Here is a 16048-nt window from a genome sequence, read left to right as displayed (position 1 = left end):
TTTGTGCACCATTATAGTTTCTTTCTATTCTTCATTTTCACACTTTTTCCAAAAACGCATACTGTGAGGCCCAATTTGTCCATCAACACCAAAAAATACCAAATATACACAAAAGAAACAAGAAGGGGCAAGAAGGAAAAACCACAGTTATTCCCAATCTTTTGATAGGGAGTTTAAAAATCATATTAACATTTACTTTAAATTAATAGGTATATTAAGATATACCTATCAATTTAAGAACAATCAACCATTACACAATCTGTTCAAACCATTGTGTTCATATGTGCCAAGCTTTCCCATCCAAATTCTCCCACAACATCTGCTGCCCTGTGGACCAGCCCAGATTGGTCTCCAGGTCCACAACAATGATTACACAATTCAAAAAGTATGGGCCAAATGATAGCTCGATCCGTGCAATTAGACATCAGACTGGCTTAAACTTTTGTTAACTTCATTTTGCCTTCTGATCCCTTTTCAAAAACACTGTGGTATCCAAATAAATGACCTCCAAATGTCTAGTTTCAGATTGCAGCTTAATCGAAACATGATGAGAGTTCATAAACTCTCTAAACCGATCCTCACCATTACCCCAAGCCCATGTATTTTCATCCAAAAATCTCAAAGAGCACCTGCATAAGACAGAGCATTTCTTTGTCCCATGGCCATCTCCTCCACCTGGAAACAATATCTGTTATCGCAGCAAAAAGATATTTCTGGCACAACTTCACCTGCTTCCAAGGTGCATGGAGAGGATGAAATAATTCACAAAGCAGGAACTCCAGCAACACTTGAGGGAAGATGAACAACTTTAATAATTGACCAATGTGTTTCGGCTTGTGGCCTTCATCAGGGTCATGATGGTCAGATGACCCTGATGAAGGCCACAAGCCGAACAATATCTGTTATGCAATTCAATTTGTCAGACAATTTTCCAACAATTCCAAAATCTCCACATCCGGCTTGCTGACATCCTGGTAACATGCAAAAATGTCCCTTACCGCTGGTATACAGACTCTGCACATCTATAGTAAACAAAAAAGCTCAGGCAGGATGGCCATGGGTTGAATAATTTTCAAAAACTGATAAGTGTGGAGGATAAATGTGATGATTTGGAGACCTGGTCCCGGCGTCAAAACATTCGCATCGTTGTTCTTCCAGAAGACAACCCACTGTCGGCATCCACAGCTGCCGTCTCATGGTTGCTACAGGAGGCCTCGCTGAAGAGCCGCTGCTGGATTTTTCTTTCCTCTTTCTCTCTCTCTCTCTTTCTTTTTCTTTTCTCTCTCTCTTTTTCTGCTCTTTGCTTTTACCAGGTAAAACACAACTGCAATTACAAAGGGTTTCCTAATGAGTCCCTGGAGACGCCTCAAAGAAACCACGCCACGTGCGCAATATCATCACGCATACCACAGATCAGGCTGACAATGTTGTTGCGTCTGTCCTTCTTATCCTCCCTTGCTGGTGTCTGATCTTCTTTCAGCAAAGATGACTTAGACCAGTCAGGATGTGTTTCATCCATTTTATCGGCTATGACCTCAGAGCGCATTGAAAATAAAACTAATAGGCTATAAAGAGTAATATGAACTTATTTAGATCTTACCTGAATGAAAATGTCTGGAGCACCAACAGATATCTGGAGATGGTAGAGAACTGGATATCAGCTCGTCTCACAGCTGCTATCCAGACTAGACGCCTTCTTTTGATAACATCCGATACATGAGCTCCCTCATGTTGCTTCCAGGTGGGGAAACAATGAAAAGAGAGCCCATTTTCAAGCTTATTCCCTTGCCGGTAGTGCGATCTAACATTACAACCTAAAACATTTTCCCCCTAAATTTCATCACAGCCTACCATAATAATAACTTTAGTAATGGTATCAGTTAAAATATTGTATGGTTTCATTTAGCATTTATTCATGGTTGTTCCATTATCATTGATTGTTGTTGTCGACCAGGTGACAACAATCATGTTGAAAAATCACTTATTTATAATTGGCCAGAAACTCAAGCTGCTGTCACTTGGACTATTCCGTAGCACCCTTCTTACAGCCCATCAGGCCACGTGGTAGTAGCAGTCCTCGTCCCTGCACTGCACCTCGATCTCACGTAAGAATGTATCTATTTATCCATTATTTGAATGTTGAATTTGGAAAAAAGTCAACATTCGTTTATGTTTATAGTTTATTTAAAATGTGGGAGCCATATAAGCTTTGTGTCTCCCTTCTTAAATATCGTAATTTCCCATATGGAAAAGAAATAGTAAAAACTTATATGATTTACTCATGAAAGTGGCCACTTTCTCATTACTTTCATATATTGTTTTATTAAGTATCCAAAACATACAAGTTTCATTTATATAATTTTTCAATGGATCTTATATCTGTTTTCACGCTTGTATGCTTTTCATACAAGTTTCACACAAGACAGATACAAACTTTATAAGATTTATATATATCTTTTCCATATGGGGTGGTTCCCAAGCATAAATAATATATTTAAAGCTATCTTGGACAGGAGAATTCAAATCAATTCAATTTTATTTATATAGCGCTAAATCACAACAAAAGTCGCCTCAAGGCGCTTCATAGATACAGAGAAAAACCCAACAATGTAACCCAAAAGTATAGATAAGATAACATTTTCATGTCATAATATTCTTTCTGTTATAAAGCTACCATAAAGTTATATTAACAATGGTGCTATAAAGTTGTAACAATGTGTCAGCTTGGCGACCTGCCACAGAGAACCCTTGTGACATCAATGATGTTGTTATTATTGGTGTAACATTATGGCAGTGATTCCTGAGATTAGGGACAAAACAGGTTTTAATTTTCTAAAATATATTTTTAGATTTTCAAAAACATATCCATCCATATTTATCCAAACATATTTACATGTAATTATTACACAAAATTTTGTCTCACCATGTTTTAGTACAATCTCCCAGGTGTAACATTTTTTAATAATTTATGTTTTTGCTGGAGAAGTGCAAGGTTTTTGTCAACACCATCAGACACAAAGAAATGCAAAAATATATATTTTAAATTAAGTTGTTTCAGCTATTTTGACTATTAGCAGCTTCTCTGTTCTACTGTTTATGCACATATATTTATACCACATTTAAAAGTAAGATTCTTTGGCTTTTTATTATTAGAGTTACAGTCATACATATTTTCAGAAGCTTGTAATTAATCTCTATAAGAAACAATCATATTTAGCAGCATGCAAATTACACATTTATTGAGAAAATTACTTATTTTATTGGAAGACCATGAGGGAGGAAACTATATGGTTCTTCAAAAGAGAAAAATAAACCAAAACTCCATATTATGGAGTTGACAAGGTGCTGACACAAATCTGACGGTGGTGACACACTAGTAGAAAACAAGATATTATTTTTTTCAAAATGACCATTAAACCTTAACAACCTTTGTAATATCACAAGACACATCATAACAATTCTGTTTTTGCACACGTCAAGTTCTACATCTTAATAGTTCACCAGCAAGTAGCTGCCTCCTCCTTGATTCCTACAGTTCTCTGTGGTTGTGTGTTTAGACCCTGCTGGACTTTCTCTCCTTTTGTTTCTCTGTGCTTGTTTCCAAAACCTTTCAGATCACTGATGTTCTTTATTTTTCCCTCTTTCACTCTCTTTCTAGATCTTTCCCTTTATGAGAAACTCGTTCCTCAACTCAGGCTGGCTGTTAATTTTTTCTCCGTTTTTGACACTCCCTGTTCCTTCTCTTTCGTTCCTCTACTGACAGCTTCCCCTTTGCCATTCTAGCCTGAAATGTACCATTTTGTAATTACTATATTTTTTCTGAACCATATGCATTTATACAGATTAAGGATGAATATTCACAACACAATTATGTATTAAGCAATAGAAATGCTATCCAGTCTTTAAGTCTGATGTCATTAGCCGTTTCCAGGTCCAAACTCCGCTGCACATCCCAAAGTCAAAGGAACTCTGCGGCATCACTGAGAGTTACAAACTGTCTAAATTCTTTCATCTTTAATAAAATGATCAGTGTGGCTGAGTTAGAAGTTAGCTCGCTGGTTTCCACCTACATTCCAACATAAATGAAGACAGAAAACTAAACAGCAGTGACTTTTGTCGGGTTACTGAAGTTGGACTAGCTGGTATATAGTGATGTGCTAGGTGATTGCTAGCGACACAGCTATGTTAGCATAACATAAACACAGTGAAGCTGGAGGATGAACGCTAACTTTTTACCACTTGATAAAAGTTAATGCGAGGGTTTCTGATGGTTAGGCTGACAGTGATCACTGACTGTTTTTAGGGGCTTGTTCAGATTAAATAGAACAAGATAAAAAGCATTAAAACATTTTAACAGCACAACAGGCTTAATAAACAGAGTAGTTTAGGCACGGAAGCAGGATTCATACATCATCACTTAAAGAACAGCTCTCGGGCACAGCTAGCTCAGTAGATGCCACATGATCGGGAGGTTGGGCGTTCAAACCCAACGAACAGTGGCTATCCTGGATTGGTAGCTGCCCACTGCATCCCTGAGTGAATGGGTTAAATGCAGAGGACTAAGCATTTTCCTACAGGATTAATAATGTATACATAATTCAAGATAAGGCATATTCAATAATATTCGACACATCTGTAAAACAGAAATATCAGTAAAATACACAGGAAGTAATATGACTGAAATATTAACAAAAATAACGTAATATAATTGATGAATAGCACACTTTTGTGGCATTTGTCAACACCATTAGAAAAAGGGTCAACACCGTCAGACAGAAATCCTGATGGTGTTGACATGTGATGGTGCTGACAAAATACCCAACTTTCTCTCATAACACAAGAAGCCATCTTGTTTTTCATCAGTTGCTTATGGCCTCTACAATCTACCTAAATGAAGCTCTTTTTACAAAAAGAAATAATTCAATCTTGCATTTCATCGACTGTGGTGTTGACGCACTATGGCTGTGACACAGAGTTTTATCAGAAAGGTGTGCCATAAATGAAATAAAAAAAACTTATCACAGCAGTGACCTCATGGCATGTGTATCAAACAGGAAGTGGTAAAGGGGTCCTCAGAGTGTAAGCTATTCACAAAAATTCCTGATTTTTTTTGTACTTTTAAAAAAATCTGATGGTGTTGACATAAACTCTGGACATGATTTAAATCACTTAAAAAATGTGTAAAAAATAATTTTCAATTGCATATTTTGATATTATATAAGGCATCGACTTAAATACTTAGTGACGAGAGCCATGATGTTTAATTTTACATTACTTTTAATTTTTTTTTCTGTATTTTAATATTATCACACACAAGTGAGTATTAACCTGTGTTGCATTTTGCCTTTGTTTATGCTGATACTGTACTATGTTTACCATTTAGAAGCTAATGTAGTTCACAGTTGGAGCGGTATAGGCCACGCATGCAACGCGTGAGTTCACCCTCATTTCATATGCTAATTTATGCTTTAGCTTATCCTGGTTTAGCTCTAGTTGACACATGTACGGTCGCTCGTATGTCATTTCTGTATTATCAGAGCTTCTCTGTATGTTGTATCTGGTGCTTGTGATTGTTTACTTTATAATACGGAGTTTGTAGCGGACAATTTGTTATGAGGATCGTTAGATGACGATCGTAGTTCGACCGGAAGTATCACGTTCCCGCTTGCTCTTCACAATAAGAGCATTACGGCGGAGTTATAATAGGGAAGCTTTTATTTTGTGCAACTACCGGGAGTACTGTCGATAACTTAACCTCGCAGCAATGCCGTTCACTTGCACAGTTTAGGTAGAAGTTTCGCTACATTGCTCTGATCTTTATATGGTTATACTATATTGTATTATGTCTAAATCTGAATATGTCACTTATCTATTCACCTTATTTATCATTTATTTGTATTGTGTATTTCCTTTGTAGAAAACCACACACACGCAACTGTTTTTACAGCCACAGGAATTGAGTTGTGACAATAAAGTGCCTCAAACCGAACCTCAAGCTCCTTTTTCCATACTCTGGGACATTTTGGCCTTAGGTGGTGTTCTGGCCGACACACCGGGGTAACCGTAGTGCTAAAGACTGAATCAGTGCCACAATCGTGCCTATCCCTGATATCTCCACTACGTAGAGGGAAACAAAAGTCCCTTTATGAGCACTATATTCTGTTGTGTGTTTGTGTAGAGATTAGAATATTATTTTACTGTTACTATTCATAGCCATTATTATTACTGTTGCATTACTTATCATTTATCATTATCATTTCATTAGAGCATTTATTGAAACTGTTGATGTTACATTAAAGTCTGTATTTCAGGTGTGAGCATAATTACATAATAATCTTTCATTGCAGGTGCAACTGTAATCATGTTATCCATATTGCATTTTGTGCTAATTAAAGAGTTGAAGCTCGGTCAAGTTAATTAATGGTTTGAAGCTACGGGCAGCACGATGTCTGGCCGATCAATTGAGAAAGTTAAGGTGACCTGGAGCCATGAAACCTGTAGACAGAATAGAGGCCTGTGTGTGTTCAGCAGCCTGCTGCATTGGAGTTTGCCTGGTAACAGATGACTCAAACGGAGTCAGGAAGTATACTTCTAAAGTATACTTTGCGGAGGAACAGAGGAAGGAACTGTTCTTTTTTAGAATATGTCTAAGGTGGAATTACTGGAACTTATGCATGTTTCTTATCTGCTTTGACGCATGATACTTGTCATCAACTATGTTAGATATATGACTCCTCGTTTATTGTTCTGGGAAGATCGATGCTGTTTGAGTGATCGTGCTCGGCTTCCCACATATATGTGTTTCAATAAAATCATTGTTTTGACGCACAATGGACCTCCAGTCGTTTGTCTCTCGCCTCAAATACGAATTCAGGACATTTGCTTGATCTATGACTTCATTATTGAGGGGAAAGTCGTCCTGCTATTCAAAACTGGGATTCAGCAGGAACAACAACTTTGCAGACATTGTAAACTCTCAACAAACATCCAGCAGGAGCACCAAAACAATAGTCCACTTTACCTTTGCTGGTGGTTTTATAAAGAAAATCATTACCTTCTGAAGGACTGGCTGCAGGGCGGGGCCCTGGTAAACCTATTGGGTGCAGGGTGAACTCTTCTTGCACACGATCAAACATGCCTTGACATCTGTTCGACTAATAGTTTCCTTGTGAATGTTAATCATGAGGGTAAACAGACAGTCTAGCTGCTGCCTCTGAGCCCTGTACCATGGAGTGAGGTCAGCATATCCATGATGTCTTTCTGTTACCTGAATTCACTGACCCTAACACTGGGACCAGGATAAACAGCTTCACACGAAGCTGAGTTATGAACGAATGATTATTTATGATTATAACGAAACAGCTATTAAATGACTGCTTTCATGAAATAAGTTTAATGTTTGCATGCTGGGGTGAGAAGGGCCACAACAAGACTGAGTTATTCTAGTCATAAAGGACATTGTTGTCACTGTTTTGGTTTGTGCGTGAAATAACTTCATGCAGCTTTAACTACAGCTACATGCGGCTGCAACTGTAAACATAACTGAAGCTGGTTAGGACGCTGTAATGCACACCTGTGTGGTGGTGTGTGCAGCGTGTCTCCATCAGAGGAGACAAGAGCAACAGCAGCAGTATGCTGTCGGCCAATCAGACGCTAGTTAGAGTCCAACTCTCTCAGCTGTTTCTCAGACATGCTCAGTAAACTCTCACAGGTCAAATGCACAAACTCGTTATCTGTACTTTGCCTTCCCCCTGCAGAGGAAACTACGCGACCAGAGAACTCTCTCCATGTACTTTGTAAGTATTCTGTCCTTCCTCTCATCTCACTCGTGAGCCTGTAGTAAAATGTGGGGGGGCGGGGTTTAACCTTGGGACCGATCCCATCTCTCTGTGTTCTGGTGTGTCCCGTGTGTGTCTCCAGCCCATGAAGGTCCAGAAGGACTCATTCGAGGAGCACTTGGAGTCTCCTGACCTGCCTGAGCCACTCTACAAGGTCGGCTGCAGGTCCTGAAGTCTCTGGAGACCAGCTTCCTGTCCAGCAGCATCGCAGAGACCCAGGAAGTGCCAGACCACCCCCCACTCAGTTTGGTTCCCGTGGAGACCAGAACTTTGGATCAGTGATCATCCTGGAAGTGGTCCGGATGGCGAGAGGCTCCGTGGAGAATCTGGAGCAGAGCAGCAGCAGGGAGGAGCTGGCGGAGGCGGTGGAGATGCAGGCTCTCCCGACTCAGACGCCATCGGCCAGCCCGCGGTGAGAAAGAGGCCGACCCTGCAGGGAGTCTGCACGCCATCGAAGGAACTGCTTGGTGCTGCATCAGTAACCTTCTCTAACCTGTCAGTTCAAATACTAGATGAAGCTCACACAGGTAAAGGAGGAAGGTGTCACGTGACTCAGTAACAGGTAACCCGCAGCACTGTTCCTGCGGATGTGTTTAAATAAAGTTAGAAGAGACTAAGTGACAGGGAACCGGCTTCAGTGACGACTGGGATTACACATCAGATTACACAAACAATGTCATCATAGAAATTCGGCGCTGTGAAGATTAAATTGAAGTAAACAAGCTGCAACATGTGGAACAAATCAAACTGTGAACACAGTTGGTCACATCTAAACGCAGGCACCTCATTGGTCAGTTCTACAAGTCTGCGTGTAAAGTGACTGATGAGACGCCTGCCTCAGTCTTAAACTGGCGGTTTACAGCTGTGTCTGAATTCAGGGGAAGGATGTTTCAAATGCCGTATTTGGAGGCAATGACGTCACAGCGACACGACAAAGGCTGTCCTAATTCAAAGAGTGACCTGTTCCTGGCCCGTTTCTTTTACAACTGTAATAGATTACAGGAAGTCTCTGGCAGCGTGCTGAATCTGCCCGAGCAAAATCAGACATGGGTGGATGGGGTGCTGCAACTGAGACCTGCGGTTTGTCTTTTCTGGTTGGGGAGTGGAGAATCACACAGGGTTGTCTGCAAAGAGCTTTAGGATGCTTCCTCCCACTGTCCACTGCATCGTCCATCCACAGTTTGAAAAAGAAACCAAAAGATTGGATTCTATAAGTTTCAAAGATATTTAGTTTATATATTTTATATAATACAGTACATGTGTAAGAATGACCGATGTTGTGCCAAAAACTGATTTCCGGTTTTTGCCCAAACCTGATTTTTCATATTTAAACTGCTATAAATAACTTGTTGGTCTATAATACGAGAACCATATGTCAAATGTATCCCTCATTAATGATATCAAGTCACTTTGAGCCACCAGCAACATTCCTGTAACAAGGTAGAAGCTGCAATCAGTTTTTGGCAGTGACTTTTATATATGGTTTATTTATCCAGTTCAAAAACAATCTTGTTGACATTACAAATTTATTTTTTAAGAGTAATCTGGCCAAGAGGACAGCAGACAGCGCAACAAATACATCAATTGTACCTACATTGTAACCAGAGTTAGAAAGATACTTGAAAAACAGGTAATTATTATATATATAAAACCCCTTTGTAAACCATGTTCACCGAAGTCTATTTACCAACATACATAAAGATATTACACATATTACACACACGGAAACATTGAAAATAAGTTTTGGCAGGCGAACACATTTTTGGCACAACACCGGCAATAATTCAATTATCTGTGTAATTAGCTGAGTAAATCCTAAATGCGTGTAGATTAAAGGAAATTATTTTACCTGGATATGTTTGTCTCTGATGAGCCTAAGGTACAAAACGTGCGGGCGACGACGATAAGGTTTTTCTAGCCCCTCGAGAATTAAAAATGTACAAAAAACTGAAGGCTGTCCACAGATTGGTTGTTCAATAAAGTTTCTATGGAGGGAAAAAAAGGGGGACTGTCCACAGCCGCTCATTTCCTGACTACCTGTCCGGAGAAGGACACTACCTGCCTACATGACGTAGGTAGGTAGTGTCCTTCGGAGCATCCTTCCCCTGAATTCGGACACAGCATGGAAGTCGTGTGAGTTAGTTTGGCGCCTCCTGCTGGGACAGTGTAACCTGTTCTTCCTGTCGCTCTGTCAGCGCTAATGCTGCATTTCCTGTGAGGACTTCATAATAAAAGTCATGTGATGATCCAGCTGTTAAATGTTTTAACAGCCAGCATTCATAGTACTGCAAACGTAGGAGTACTGCAGTAGTTCTATAATATGACAACCTGCCCAAGTATCTTTGTCACTAGTTTGCTGGCATTTTTTTTTTTTATTCATTAAATCAGGAAAAAAAAGGTTTTCATTACATTACAACAGCATTCTCATCCTTCCGGCGGACAAGGCTAGGTGCACAGTTTTGCTAAACCAAAAAGACTATGATAAGAAAATTTTGTCACTGCTCAGTGACAAAAATATTTATGAGGCCCTGAAACGAGACCCAGGAAGTGGCTACAGGAAGAGGGTGATAGATGTCTGAAGCAGTTAGAACAGGACAATGCTATTAACCAGACCTCATACCACAGGATATTCTCATTACTCTGGACGTCCTAAGTTCACACGGGAGTCCAGGCTTCCCGAGAACGCAGCACGATCATTCTACAATTGCAATGGCAGTGTATTTTATGACATCACAGCTCTATCCCCTCTTAATTTAACTGTGATTACTATTTGCAATGAAAATTACACATGACATAAAAAGTACACATGATGTAGTAGATTTATTTAAGAAAAAAGTAGTTGTAAAAAGCATGACAATATATTAAGTAATCCAAAGTATTCAGAATACGTTACTCTCATTGAGTAACTAACAGAATACGTTATAAAATATACTTTGGGCCATGTATTCTGTGATCTGTAGTGGAATACATTTTAAAAGTAACCTTCCCAACACTGTGTAGCGTTGTCCTGTTTAAAAAAATCCAGTCGTTACCACACAGATGAGGAGCCTCTGTCATAACAGATGCTCCCTGCAACATTTCTATTAGCTCTTGATACTTTTTAAAAAGAAAGGTTAAAAAAAATGCCAAACACTGTACGGAGAAGCAAGAGAGCCAGAAGAGTTAGTTGACAATACCGGCCACTTTAATCATCGGTTTGGAAATGCACAGGGGGGAAATAAATCACACATGCACTGGTGAAACAAAACACAATAACAGAGAAATATAATTACAAAAGTTCTGACAGATTCTTGTCTCAAATTATTTTGCCCAAACACATGGTTAACATATCAGGAACAACTCATGCCCTGTATAAACTGGAAGTATTTGTAATGACCAATGTGGTGCAACTGCTGTGGTTCCAAAAAAAAGGCCAGTTGTCTTGCCTCTGGCTTCCATGACCACTGATGTCAGAAACTTTTCAAATTTTATCATTTATTTAGAGTTTATTATTTGATTTTCTGGTTTCAGGTATTAGTGAAGACAGTATACATCATGGTTATTTTGTGATGTATGACAAAATAACCCATTACAGTCTAGATGGACAGTAAAGCAGCGTATGCTTTCAGCTTGATCTTCAGGTTGCTACTATATAACTGTAGCAAGTCATACAATCACTTGATCAATTTCTCAGGCAGATCCCTCTCTGGCTCACAGCCAATGGCTGAGTATTGATCAAGTGTGCAAACCATTCCTCCCTCATAGTGGTTTATGCAGTTGATTAATGGTGTGAATTTGGGTTAAAATAGCATTAAATGCCTTTTTTTTTACTTTAATCAGTGCATAAAATCTACTAAGATAAACACTTGTTTATAATTAACTCAGTTTTTTAGATATCAAGCTGACCATCCAAGCTTCGGATGGGTTGATGGATGGATATGACACTGAAGATACGTAAACATAACTTTCCTGTCCCATTCATATTGGCTAAGCTATCAGGAGTCACATAGAGTCTAGTAGGCGAGTCAAAACCTGAACCAAAAATTACTTATTACTTAACAGTTTGGACATTCAAACTTGTCAAATTTCTTTCAACTAAATCATGAGTAAAAACCAATCAACAGCGTAAGTTTGACAATAGCAGTGGCAGTGTTATTAAGAGCTCTGTTAGTGGAGGTTTTGTTGAGGTGTGGATTCTGACTTCTTTTCCTCCACAGGACACAGTTCTGTAAAGGGAATAAAGATTCACAGACAAACAGGAATAGTAAGATAAACTGATCGTTCTGGAGAAGTGACATCAAATGCAAATCCTTAGGTCCTCCCCACCTCCAAGTGTCCTTTACCCTCCATTAAATGCTAAATATATAGATTACCTTTCTCTAAGGGGTCATGTTCTTACACAATAGATGGCAGTGGCTGTAAATTCTATTGTTTCTCATCCTGTCTTACTTTAACTACAATGGCACAGATTCTTGTGATGAGATGAACTTTGGAGTCATTAACATTGTGAAACGTGCAAAGATAAGTTTGCTGTAGTCTGTAATCTTCTATTACCAGATACTGCTATAACATGGAAATCATCCAGCAACTAAACTGCAACCAACAGCAACCAGCAACTGCATGACAATCTTCCTGAGAAGCTTTACAATCTTAGCTCGGATTGGGGACAAGCAGGGTCCAGAGTGGTATTTGAGAAAGCTGAAGTGCATTAAGAAATGTGGGAGTAAAACAAATCTTAGCTAGTCGGCCATTAATTCTGCCACCCAAAGAGCTCCATCTCCATTCACTGTGTTTTTCACTGCCTGTCCTTCAACATGATTCCCAAGATGTGTGACTGACCAGAAGGCCGACTGGATGTTACAGTGACTCACTGTAACTATCAGATTTGCATTCTGTTTGCAGTGGAGGTCGGTATAAGGATCAACATGCATTTGTGTGCACATTTCAAGTGAAAGATCAAATAATTGGGATGTTATGTTTTTCATGTGCAAGCAATTTATTTGGTAAGTCTTTCACTAGCTGGGCCCACGTCCTCATTATAAGTTGGACAGCGTTTTAGTAGTGAATGCTTTGACATGAATTGAGCTGTGGTTTGGGGAAGGCCTCGAAGGGGACTGGCAATGGCTCCCGGGCCTGGCAGATCCCCATGTACGAAATAGGAGTGAAGAAGTTGAAGAATGGAGTTGAAGGAGGGAGTGAGGGTGGGACACGTAAACGAGAATGATCAGATTGCAGAACTAGGGGAACCTATATAGATGGCAGCCGGAAGGAGCGTGTTTGGAGGCGTGGTCCTGCTCCTGAAATTCTGATACATAATCTCCAGTTCTTGCTGCCCGTGAACTCCAACTCTGGTTGGAGTTGTTGGAGTGCAGACTATTGTCATTAGCTACAATTAAAGGTGGTGGAGTTGGTCCCTCTGTCTGGTTGCTCCCTTGAGACCACCACAACTGGTTGGCATGTACATGTTTTTTTATATAGCGCTTTTCTACCATACCTGAGCGCTCAAAGCACTTTATAGAACTTGTCTCATTCGCTTTCTTTCTGTTTTTTCTGTATAATTACTTTATAACACCAACGGATCCATCAGAGAGTTATCACCTTGTCCAAGGATGCAGACTGGAGCAGGCATGGCTCAAGTCACCATCCTTGCGATAAGTGGATAACCTGCTCTACTGCCTGAGCTAAACTACCCTATTGAACCTTAAGCCTATGTGCTAACTGGCTAGCATGTTATTTTCAGCTGCAAAACAATAAATCATCCATCAATTCACTTCCGCTTATCCTTATCAGGGTCACAGGGAGCCTATTCCAGCTGTCACAGAGGTGGGGTAGACCCTGCACAGCTCACTAGCCTGAAGCAGGGCTAACGCTTAGAGAAAGACAACCATTTAGACCTATGGGCAATTTAGAATCACCAATTAACCTAACCCCAATGACAGCATGTCTTTGGACTGTTAGAGGAATCTGGAATCTGCTGCCCATCACAATAAATCTTTAGAATTATTTTATTTATTATCCTAATGCATGGACAGATTCTTATATATAATCTCTACTCAAGCACTGGACGTCTCAGAGAGCAGCCATTTGGCTTTTCTACCTCTAAAACCCGCCTTCCAGCCAAATGGCTGGTAGGCTTTTAGCTAATATCCTTAATGAATGAATGTGCCTGATCCCATCTGCCGGTGGATCACTGACTTCCTGACGGACAGGAAGCAGCACGTGAGGCTGGGAAAGAACGTCTCGGACTCCCGGACCATCAGCACCGGCTCCCCTCAGGGCTGTGTTCTTTCTCCTCTGCTCTTCTCCCTGTACACCAACTGCTGCACCTCCACCCACCAGTCTGTCAAGCTAATCAAGTTTGCAGATGACACCACCGTTATTGGACTCATCTCGGACGGGGATGAGTCTGCCTACAGGAGGGAGGTTGAACGTCTGGTGTCCTGGTGCAGCCACAACAACCTGGTGCTGAATGCCCAGAAGACAGTGGAGATTATTGTGGACTTCAGGAAGCACACAGCCCCACTCCCCCCCATCATCCTGACTGACACCCTCATCACCTCTGTGGACTCATTCCGCTTCCTGGGTACCACCATCACCCAGGACCTGAAGTGGGAGCCCACCATCACCTCCGTCATTAAGAAAGCCCAGCAGAGGATGTACTTCCTGAGGCAGCTGAAGAAATTCAACCTGCCAACACGGACGATGATGCAATTCTACACTGCAATCATCGAGTCTATCCTCACCTCCTCCATCACCATGTGGTACGCTGGAGCCACTATCAGGGACAAACAGAGACTGCAGCGTGTTGTGCGCTCTGCTGAGAAGGTGATTGGCTGCAGACTCCCATCTCTGCAGGACCTGTACACCTCCAGGACACTGGGGCGTGCAGCTCGGATCTCAGCTGACCCTTCTCACCCTGGACACAGTCTGTTTGACCTGCTCCCCTCAGGCAGGAGGCTCCGGTCCATTCGCACCAGAACCTCTCGCCATAAGAACAGTTTCTTCCCCTCTGCTGTTGGACTCATGAACAATAACCGTATGACTGTTCCCACCACTAACACATGACCCTACGCTGTGTTCACTGCATCATTCCATGTTTGGCACTGATCACCACCTGCACTCATGTATATATCTATCTACTTAGCACTTTTAATTCTTATTCTTATTTTTTTTTTTTCTCATGTCTATTTAAGCGTTATTTATGACAGTATGTTTGCACTAAGCACCGCAGCAATTTCCTAATGTTGTAAACCTGCTCAACATTTGGCAATAAAACCCTTTCTGATTCTGAATCACCTGTGAACAGCTGCTTTTGTTATGTAAATAAGGTGGGGCCATGCTGAGCCACTTGGAGTGGTTAGTTTCCTGAGCCACAAGGAAACTTGTGTTTCAGTTTGCCATCTTAGGGAGAAATCAACACACATGGGTGTATTTCCTTTGTTGCTGAGATTTATTGATAAAAACAGTACAAAAAAACCCCCAACCATTTGTAGACATATTTACAAATAATAATAAAAAGTGAGTGAGTACATTTCAACATTTTCAGCAATCACTCACAATCCTGGCACTGCCATGGTATCTGTAGTCTGCATTTACCACATGTGTATCTGTAGCAGTGAACACATCGCACAGTGGCATGATTGTTCTTGCATTTGTGTTTGACCTGACACATGGCTCTTTTTCCAGGGCTAGGTGTGGAGGGTTGTGTCCAAAGCAACTGTTCTTTTCTTGCCGTCTTCCCAGCTACATGAGAGTGAGCCAACTCTCTTGCAAGCTCCACCAAGAAGTCCACCTGTCTTTCCTTCGTCCCGGTGCATGCTTGATACAGCACATGTGCATTCAGTGCTGCCATGTCAATCATGTTATAGAACACGGCAACTGGCCAGCGCCGTGTTCCTCTGCGGACAGTGTACTCCCGCACCATCTGGTCCATCACATCCACGCCACACTTTGTGGTGTTGTAAAGGGTGACAGTGTTTGGCTTCCTTTTGGTGGTGTTATCAGTCTGAACCACGCTGTGCATGCTGCTAAGAATATAGACTGTCCTCTTCCGTTTGGCCGCATACGCCGTCAGCGAGGCAGCAGAGGTTGAAAACACCTAAGAAATAAGATAAATTGTTATTTCCATAGCACTTTTACACACAATGAAACACATAAACATAGAATCACAAAAGACCTGCAACATACCTGAGTGGTGAAATCATTGCGATCTGTGTCTCTAGTGGATTGAG

Source organism: Perissodus microlepis, chromosome 2, assembly GCF_051167445.1.
Source record: "Perissodus microlepis isolate ML-2025 ecotype Zambia chromosome 2, ASM5116744v1, whole genome shotgun sequence".
Lineage (NCBI taxonomy): Eukaryota > Metazoa > Chordata > Actinopteri > Cichliformes > Cichlidae > Perissodus > Perissodus microlepis.
The sequence above is the reverse complement of the archived record's forward strand: the minus strand, read 5'-3'. Positions refer to the sequence as shown.